General features: G+C 47.2%; 1 pseudogene; it reads left to right on the top strand.

Moving 5' to 3' along the window:
- The first annotated feature begins 9,055 nt into the window (after positions 1–9,055).
- On the top strand, positions 9,056–9,173 carry LOC111730576 (annotated as a pseudogene).
- The last annotated feature ends 16 nt before the right edge of the window (positions 9,174–9,189 follow it).

Here is a 9,189-nt window from a genome sequence, read left to right as displayed (position 1 = left end):
CCAGCAGCCGGCGTCAAGCCGACCCTCAGTTTCCTCTTCCGTTAAATAGGAGGTTACCCTCAGGGAAGGCTTAATCTGAATCTTCACTATTTCCCAGTGCCCAGAACATCTGGCACGTAGTAGTCACTCTACAACTATTTGTTTTAAGAAAGAAAATGCGTAGCACAATGTCAGTCTGTACTTCTTACGTAAGTCGAGTGACCTCCAAAACTTGACGCTGCTTTCTCCCCTGCTGCTAAACCTGAATCCCACAACTCACACTAAGGCCTCAGCCTCTCTGCTCTGCTCTCCCTGCTGCCTTACCCCGCCCAGCACCTCGTGTCCCAGCCACACCCAAGAACTGGGAAGCAGGGGTGGGGGTGGGGGGTTCGTTTTTATAAACATGTTATTTTCACCTCCATTCCAAGCCTTTGCTCATATTGGTTCCTTTGCCTGGCCTGCCTTCCTCCTCCATCTCTTTAAACTATCACTCTCCTGGTACTCCCCCTAACTTTCCCACCCCATACACCCACAGAAATGGCACCTCCCTCCTGCTGCTTCCACCTCACTGGTCTGTACAAACTTCAAACCCTCTTGCGTTAGGTGTGTGTGACTCTGCTCTTCTGACAGTGAGCCTCTCAAGGGCATGGATGAGTCTTACTTCCCTGCACCTGAGGCACCACCTTAGCGCCCAGCCGAGAAAGATCTATAATTGTGGCTTTGGTTTTGAAGAGAAAACTCTAACCTCAGCTCCAGAAAGCAGGGCGTCTCTCTAGTATGTCCTATTAGTCTGCTCATTATCTGGAAGGCCCAGAAACCCAGGCTCTCACCTCAGACACACACAGTTGGTGGGGCTAAAGGCCAGCCACAGGTTCCCCGGGGTTCCTAGGGGCAGGGCAGATTGCAACAGTGTCTGCTTCCCCAGTCTTTGCAACAGTGTCTTTATTCAGTTAAGGCTGGGCCCTTGCCTAACTAGGAAATATGACCACAGCCCACAGCCGCTGACGGGGGTAGGACAGAGTTATGAGAGTGGAAGTCATGCTAGGGAGACCTGTACCCACCCTCACCAAGAGGGCTGTGGAATGACCTCTGAAGATAGTCTAGGCAAAGAGTTGTGGTCCCCTAAATTAAGGCACCTAACAACACATCACTCCAAGCACAGCTTTCCTTTTCTTATGCAGAACAATAGCCTCTATTTAACTCTGCAAATATAAATAAAACAATTATAATTTACTGAATAACCCCTCTGTCAGGCAAGCTAGGCAACCCCCACATCATCTTCACTTTAATTCTTTGGAATTAAAATAATTATCCCCATTTTTCAGATAAGGAAACCGAAACCAAAGTTCAGAAAGATTAGTGACTTTGCCAAGGTCATACAGCTAATAAGTGATTTAAGATAGTAGTACTTTAACCCCGGGCTGATTTGACTCCAAAGTCTATGATTTTTTTCTCTATAGGAAGTTGTCCCTACCCTACTCCTTAAGCCCCACTCGCAAAGGTCAAAAAATTGTGTGGGGTGCTCAAGCCAGTCCCAGGCTCAGAAAGTTCAATTTTCAGTGAGAGGCAGTGGGTGTCAGTGGGTGTCTCTGGCCTGTCTGTCTGAGCCGAGACATTGGTCTTCTGCCTTCCTCAGACTGGAACTTACAACATTGGTTGGTGCTCTTGTTTCTCAAGACTTTGGACTTGGACTGGAATTTATACCACCTGCTCTCCTGGGCCTCCAGGTTGCAGACAACAGCTTGTGGGACTTCTCAGCCTCCATAATCTCATGAGCCAATTCTTTATATTAAATTTAATTGTGTGTGCATAGACACACACATTTCTCTGAAGAATGCTAACTAATGCAGAACCCTGACTAATACAGTCCAAAAAAGAATGTCTATACTAAAGCCAGAACAGAGGGAGGAACCTGTGGGATGGGTCAGGAAAGAGAGTTTCAGAGGGCAATCTGACCAAGTGTTCTTTGGGAGTAGCCTCTTTAAAAGAGAAAAATCTCACAAAGAGGAGGTTTGACCAGGGGACAGGCTGGCCTCAGAGAATGGGTGCTGCATGTAATTCAAAATTTCAACACAAGAATGGGTGCTGCATGTAATTCAAAATTCAACACAAGATTTTCCTAAAATGGACCTACCGAAGAATGGTGTCCACCCAAAACACAGTACTGAGTCATTCCTCCATTCCCTAAATATTACACTCCTCAAGAACATTCAGTGGCTCCTCATTCAATGGTCCCAGAATAAAATCCAAATTTTTTGGAAAGGCACACCAGGTCCTCCATGATTCAGTGCCCACATCCCCTCTCTGGCCTTATCACCTATTTTTCTTCATGCTATCTATATGCCAGTCCCAAGGCTACATGCCACCTTCCCCAAATGTGGCATGCACATCCACCTAGTCAGTTCCTTCAACCTGAATGTTCTCCCCCTTGCCACCATCTCTGTCCACCCAAAACCCACATCTTCTCAGGTCATGCACTGTTCCTTGGGCTTCATTTTAAATTAATTCTTATTGCTATGCATCTCTTTCTAACACTAGACTGTAAGCCCCTTAATGGACAGAAGCTTTCTAATTCATCTCCATATCTGCAACATATACATTCATTTGTTTAATAAATGTACTTTAAATTACATGCATGCTATGTAAAGGGCACTGTGCTAGGTGCTAGGGATATGAAAACAAATAAGATATTAATAAGCCTTCAAAGACTTACCATTTAAAAGATCCCCCTCAATAGTTAAACTGCAAGATAGACTGTAACACTGTCACAAAAGAGGTAGAAAAATTGCTCTAGTTTTCAGAGGAGAGAGAAGTCCTTTGATTGGTAATACCAGATGAGGCTTCCTGGAAGAGGTAGCATCTGAGCTCAGCTTGGAAAATTACTTCAACTGGTGAAGATCCGGTGTTGAGAAAGCAGCAGAGAACACAGCATAAGTAAAATGTGTGGAGGCAGGAAATTCAAGACATGTCTGGTGAATCTTTAGCTTTAAATGCCAGACTAAGAAATATGAGGTTTTTGTTTTGTTTTGTTTTGTTTTGTTGGTGGTCACTAGAAGTCACTGAGATTTTTGGAGAATGGGGAGAGATAGGGCGAAAGCAAGGTGGCTGAGAGGTTGTGGGAAAGGGGGTCACCTTATTTTTTAATAATGCACAAGAAGCTCAGAACATATACAACTCCAGTCAAATCTGCACAGAACGTACATTTCTCTGACACAACCTACACAACCCCACAGCCCCTCTGAACACTCACTGACAGCCTGACTTTTTCACCTTTTCCATGGTTGCGAAGCTGATGGTTTTCCTTAGTTGCAGGACCCAGGATGCAGATGGCCTCATTAGTCTCTGTCCCTGACCAGCCAGGGGCTGCTGTATACGTGCTAAAGCAAAGGTTCCTCTCTCTGGCAAGACAGCGAGCACTTCCCATGGAAGGTTGCTTCATGTCTCAACCTCATCCATCTCTCACATGATGGGAGTGGAAGCAGAAGACTCCACCCCAACTCCTTAATTTCTTCTGGGTGTCATCTCTACTTGTGCCCTGATGCCTTCCCCTAGTCATTCTCCTCCCATCCTCTAGGCTGAGCTCATACTCAGATGCTAGATGCTGCCTCTGTTTCCCCTTTTGTCTTAGACTGTCATTCCCTCCACCGTTTATTCCTCACATGGTCCCCTAACAAAATCCACCTCAGAAACTCTAGATTGCTTTTGTTATAAACTGAATGTTTATGTCTGCCACGCCCCCTCCTCCCCAAATTCATATGTTAAAAGCTAATCCCTGATGTGACAGTATTTAGAGGTGGGGCCTTTAGGGGGTGATTAAGTCATGAGGATGGAGCTTTCATGAGTGGGGTTAGTGGCCTTATAAAAGAGGCCCCAGAGAGAGATCCCTCACCTCTTCTGCTATGTGAAGACACAGTGAAAAGATTACCATCTCTTAACTTGGACCCTCACCAGACATCTGCCGGCACCTTGGTCTTGGAGTTCTCAGCCTCCGGAACCGTGAGAAATAAGTTCCTGTTGTTTATAAACTATCCAGTCTATGGTATTTTGTTATAGCAATCCAAAAGGACTGGGTACTCTTCCAGATACTTCCTACCTCAAGGAAGAGCTGTGCCCTTTTCTCTCCATTCTTCCCTGAAAGGGAATTAGGCCTCAAGCTTTCCATCGCATTGATAGGTTCCAAGGCAAAGACTGCCACCAGAATATAAGTGGCTTCTAAACTGAGTGTGCCCCACATCAGTTCTTCAGAGAGAGTCCCAAGGTGTCTCCAAGCCAGACAATCCCCAGTGTAACAGAAAGTGTCCCTTATCTAGTCACAGCGGGGGACGACTATGGGAAGCTGTGGCAGCCTTTCCCTCTGACAGCTTGGGTGGCAAGGACAGTGATAGGCATGGCTTAGCAAAGATGAGTGAACAGGCTGGTGGAGAAGAGACACTGGCCTGAGGGTGGGGAAACCTAGGTTCTTGCTCCAGCTTTATCATAGACCTCTGGGTAACATTGTGGCAGTCACATGCCTTCTGTAACCTTGGCATCCTTGACTGGAAACATGAGGGGCTCTGTTTTCCAGTTCTAACATCTAGGGAGGCTGAGTCAGTCAAGACTCCATACATACCTTTATTTTTACAATTGCTTAGGACTCAGAGGCAAAACTATTCCCAGTCCCCATTCTGGGAAGGGCTACTCCCAGAGTAGTAGAGGCAGAAAGTACAACAGGAAATTCATGCCCAGAATTCTCTTGTCCCACATATTAGTTCCAAACTGGGCCCAAAATTCCCAAGGCACTGGTGAGTGTTGAATTTGTTAATAAAAACAGCCTCACGGGGCTTTGAGAGCAGATTAGCGATAACAGAAACCCATTTCTCTCATTCCTGTGCAGATGGTTTTGAACCTTTAAACCTTACCAAATGGGGAATTACATTCCAAGCCCTAGGGCAAAAAAGAAGAATAACTTACTATAAAATTCCTAGAGGATAAAAGCAAGTGTAAGTATGAATACCTCCAGAGAAGTCTATTGGTAATTTCCCACTGGGTGTGGGAAAGGAATGGAGGTCTTAGTTGTGCAGCTGCTGACTGCAGGGCACCCCCACAGAAATGTGAGTCTGTGGATCTTGGTATTTTGTTTAAACTGCTGTACACAGCCACTCCTCACAAAGCAGGTTCTGCTGGAGAAGGAGGCTCTCTTCCTGCTCAGGGGAGCGTGGTCTCAAAGGGCAGCCCCACCTCATTTTTATAGGGTACCAGAAGGGGTTTGGGCTCCACTAGGGAGCCTGGGATTCTGTTAAGAGGAGCAAAGAAAAGGTCCCCAGCATGATGGGAGGGGATCTCAAGCTGTGATGGGACCAGTGCAGACATGGATGGAGAAGGCTCTCCCTGCCCTAAATAAAGCTCACTTGGTCCTTCATTTGTGCACAGCTTAGGGGGGCTTTCATATCTATTCTCTCAAGGCATTTTCTCCTCAACCAGGTGAGATAAGGAGAGCAGGAATTTTTACCTCGGTCTTACTGGTGAGACTACCAAGCCTTAAAAAGAGTAATTGCCTCAGGCCACATAGTCTGGGTGGATTTCAAACACCCAGACTAGTTTTCTTTCCCCTATATCACTCTGCCCCTCTGTCTTTCATGAGATACTTCACAGCCTGGAAAGCAGTTAGCCCTTTGCTCCCAGGATAACAAAGGGCAAATGTGATAGACATCTTCCAGCCTCCTCCCCCAGGGCTACAGGCAGTTCTGGGCAGCTCCCCACCCGCAGGGCTGCTTCAGAGCCTGATCCAATCAGCCTCCCTCTCCCTGGCACTGGCTCCGCTAGTCTTGCACAGCTCGCGTGTGTGCAGGGCCAAGCTCTGCCCTTTGTACAAACACACTTGCAGTGTCAGGCCCTCTCAAAGGACATTTTAACTTAGCTCATCCTCCAGTTTTAGCCACAGAAGGATGAAAGCGTAGGAGAGGCCCCACAGCTTTAGTCCTTCTTTATCCACTGAATCAGAGGGAGACCACCTGCCTGGGCTTTGCTTACACTGCTGCAAGGGCCTCTCAGCAACCCAGTCCACAGGACAAACGTTATTCTCAGCCCTTCCAACAGCCCTTGCCTAGGGTCGGCAGCTTGGCAGTGAGGACTGGGTTGCTGAGAAAGGAAGTGAAGTGCTCTTGATTACCTTGGTGTTTCAGAGGTGGTGACTAAGGGACTGGCACCTCCCAACTAGTCTAGCGCTTTCTCATCTGTGCCAGACACCTAGACCAGCCTGGGCTCTTTCCTGTGGATGTGGCTCTCATTTCCATTTCTGACTCCTGGGGTTTTTCCAGTGTATCAGAGCCTCTTCCAACAGCCCTTGCGTAGGGTTGGCAGCTTGGCAGTGAGGCCTCATTCTGCAGGAGGTCATAGCCCTGCCATTAAAGCTACAGGATTGGCAGGAGACCACCTTAGTGGAGTGCTGTTCTCATAGAGCTCCCGGCCTCAGCCTCCTCTCCAGCCCCTTCAGCAGCAGGCTCACGATGTCAACGACTCTCCCACCAAGCTCAGCTAGTTCTCAAGCAACCAAATTTCTCCTCCTCCTTTCCTAAGTGAGGCTGCCTATCAACCACAAATGGGCACAGGCTGTGAGGGCATCTCCATGGTAACTAGGGGCCACAGCTTCCTGCCTTAGGCAATGATCCAGAGCCAGCACTCTTGGCTGGGCTCCCTTGCAGACTCCAGGAAGGCTGCAGGCTCGTCAGACTCCACAGTCATCCCTGGAATTTAGGAACAGCCTAGGGAAGCAGCCAGCTGGGTTGCCCTGGAAGACTTTAGACCCCGCAGAAGTCCCTTGAAAAAAGTCCTGAAATGGAGCAGGCTGGGAAGGGCCTTCCTATGAAGCCCACCCACTCCCTCCCACATGGAATTGATTATAGGGGCAGGTTGTGGGGCTCCAGTGTTAAACTCTCCTCAGGGCAATGGGTGAAAGTTGAAAATTCTAGTGTGTTGGCTTTAGACTTTGCTCTCCCTGGTGGAGGAGAGGTGGTGGTGGTGAAGGAACTAGATTGCAATGTGTTGTGCAACAATCTCAGTTCCTTGCCACCCCCAACCCCATAAAATGGCCCCTGGGGCATTTGAGCTGGAGGGCTCTCAGTTGGGTGGGGTGTGTGTGGGGGTACTTATCAATGTGGAGTCAAAGACTCCAGAGCGACATTGTGGACAGACCTGCTTCCTTGTGGGTTCTCCTGAGGGAAGCAGGGGGCTGGCAGGTCACTTCGGGACTGGAGGTGGAGCTGCCCTCACTGCCACAATCTCAAGAACTGGGAAGATCTCTTCAGAGAGATTTTGTTTCCAGGAGAAAAACAAATCAGAATGCAAAGTGGAACTGCCTGGTTCCTCCCACTCCTCTTCTCAGCTTTCCAACAGCACTTGGCAGCAGAGGGCTGGAGTAAGCCTAAAATTTCATTGTAAAAATATCGTACCAGGAGAGGATTCTCAGCCTTCCCTGTTCCCCAGGGTATTCCTTTTCCTGTTCAACTTCTTTCCCCAAACTTTGTTGGAAGTTCAGTCTTTGCTCAATTTTGTTCGTTGGGCCTTTGTGATATAAAATCAGGAATGCCTACTGGGGAAGATTATTTTGGACGGTAAGTGGTGGGTCTGCAGACTGTCAATCTACATAATAAAAAGGCAGAAAAACCATTTCAAAGTAATTTGGAAGGCAGTGGGGGTGGGAGATTTGAAAACTGATGGCTTTAACTTCTGTGGACTGATGAAAGTGGACTAGAGAGGAAAGGATTTTTGGTAAATGCTGCTGTGGACATTACTGTAATCTCCACTCTCACTTTGCCAAAGAGCAAGCTAAAGATTTGAGTTATGTTGAAATTAATTACTAGTGATTGCTGAAGGGTACTTCTTAGTGCTGAGAGACCAAATTTCGTGGGTCTAGACGTTGTGAGAATCTCGATAATAATCACTCCCATGTTTATTAACTATTAATATATACCCAGCACCCCTACTAAACCCTTTACATGTATTATCCAATTTAATTCTCACAACTACCCTATGGTTATCGCCATTTTACAGAAACAGGAACTGAGTCTTAGGGAGGTAAAGGCAGTTGCTCAAAGTCACACAGCCAGAAGTGCTGTAACCAGGCTTCATAAAATCCAGGTGGCATTTGGGTAGGCTCTCTGCTTAGAGACCAGGAGCATCTGCTGTACCTAATAGCAGGGATAATAAGAAATTCCTTTCAGTAGATTCTCCAGGTTAATTGCTAGGCCTTGCTGAAGAGGGCTCTCTGCCAGAGCTGCAAGCTCTCTCTGAGCTAACGAAGCAGAAAATCAATAAGGTTTACATGAGGCATCTAGCATGGGGGCTGCTCCCTCACTGATCTGAGCAGCAGGAATGTGCCTGGGGCCCAAGTGACCATCTGGGCAGCTCCTGCCAGTCTGTTTCTGTGCTACTTTGTTAAATCCTGGGGGCACAGAGGGGTGGGGAATACAAAGCTGGGAGTGCCTCCCTCTGAAGAGGTCCTATCTTTCCAGCCGTCTGTCCAGGCCTTTTAGAATACTGACATCCCCCTCCAGTCTCTGCCACTTGGAGAGATGCTCTTCACATCTAAGGGACAAGGAGGGTCAAGGAGCAGGTATCCCTCTACGTTGCGCCAAACTTATTGTTCATAGGAAGAAAGTTTCAGTGGGAACCTCAGGTTTGGGAGCCAGAGAAACTTGGGTTCCAATCCTGACTGCTCCTACTGCGTCTATGTTTGTGAGCAAGTCACTGTCTATGCCTTATGCACCTGTGAAATAGGAAAAATAACAGTACCCACCTAATAGGTTTAATGCAATGACTTGGCACAGGGGAATTGCTCCATAAATCATATTCCTAGCTCAGGAAATGAGCTGGGGAGAGAGGCAAATTTGTGGTCACTATTCTGACAGTTTATTTCATCTATTTCCGACTGTAATTGTGATGTAGGGAAGAGGTATGAGAACTATACAAATTGACTAAATATTACACCAGGTTGTATTCAGAGCCTACAATGTGATCAGCCCTATGGCCAAGACACCAGCAACCTACAAAACAAAGGAAGATTCCTGCTGAGATAACTAAAAACTATTTACCCATATGAGTCTACAGCCATGCCACCCTGAACAAGCCGATCCCGTCTGAGCTCGGAAGCTAAGCAGGGTTAGGCCTGGTTAGTACTTGGATGGGAGATCACCTAGGAAGACCGGGTGCTATAGGCGTAAAAAATAAAAAAAA

This window comes from Pteropus vampyrus, unplaced genomic scaffold, assembly GCF_000151845.1.
Source record: "Pteropus vampyrus isolate Shadow unplaced genomic scaffold, Pvam_2.0 Scaffold321, whole genome shotgun sequence".
NCBI lineage: Eukaryota > Metazoa > Chordata > Mammalia > Chiroptera > Pteropodidae > Pteropus > Pteropus vampyrus.
Note: the sequence above shows the minus strand (reverse complement) of the source record. Positions and strands in the feature narration are given on the sequence as shown.